Here is a 701-nt window from a genome sequence, read left to right as displayed (position 1 = left end):
CATGAAAGACAGAAGAGCCTGTATGTACCAAGGAATCTCCAGTTCTAAATGGCCAAAGATGCCAACTCAGAATACTCTACCCATCAAAAAGGTCTCTAATAGTGGAAAAACAAAGAAAAATCTCCTACCATACAAATAGGCTGTAAGAATACATGTCCAGAAAACCAGCCCTTTAAAGAATACTTGAAGCCCCCTGTCTGTCTCTTCTGCCCTGGGAGCAGCTCTCCTGCCTTCACCCCTCACCCCTGAAAATGTATGCCGGCTCCAAGTTCCTCTCTACCCGTTCCTTGGTTCAGAGTACCTTCCAGCTACTGAGTCAACCTCTACTTGCAGTGGTGTTGAACTGACCAGACATTGGCAGATGAGAGCCTCAGCAGCTTGGCAGTCCCACATCCCCTGACCTCACTCATCCCTAGCCGCAGCTTCCAAACCAGTGCCATTTCGAGGGACATCGACACAGCAGCCAAGTTCATTGGGGCTGGGGTGGCCACTGTTGGGGTGGCTGGCTCTGGGGCTAGGATTGGGACTGTGTTTGGGAGCCTCATCATTGGTTATGCAAGGAATCCATCTCTGAAGGAACAGCTCTTCTCCTATGCAATTCTGGGCTTTGCCCTCTCAGAGGCCATGGGGCTCTTTTGCCTACTGGTGGCCTTTCTGGGCCTCTTCGCCATGTGAAACAGCTGTCTCCACCTCCCATAGAA

At 50.9% G+C, this 701-nt stretch overlaps 1 pseudogene; it reads left to right on the top strand.

Moving 5' to 3' along the window:
• Positions 1-251: 251 nt before the first annotated feature.
• Positions 252-675, top strand: LOC103743411 (annotated as a pseudogene).
• Positions 676-701: the final 26 nt, after the last annotated feature.

Source organism: Nannospalax galili, unplaced genomic scaffold, assembly GCF_000622305.1.
Source record: "Nannospalax galili isolate Female #2095 unplaced genomic scaffold, S.galili_v1.0 Scaffold10982, whole genome shotgun sequence".
NCBI classification, from domain to species: Eukaryota; Metazoa; Chordata; class Mammalia; order Rodentia; family Spalacidae; genus Nannospalax; species Nannospalax galili.
Note: the sequence above shows the minus strand (reverse complement) of the source record. Positions and strands in the feature narration are given on the sequence as shown.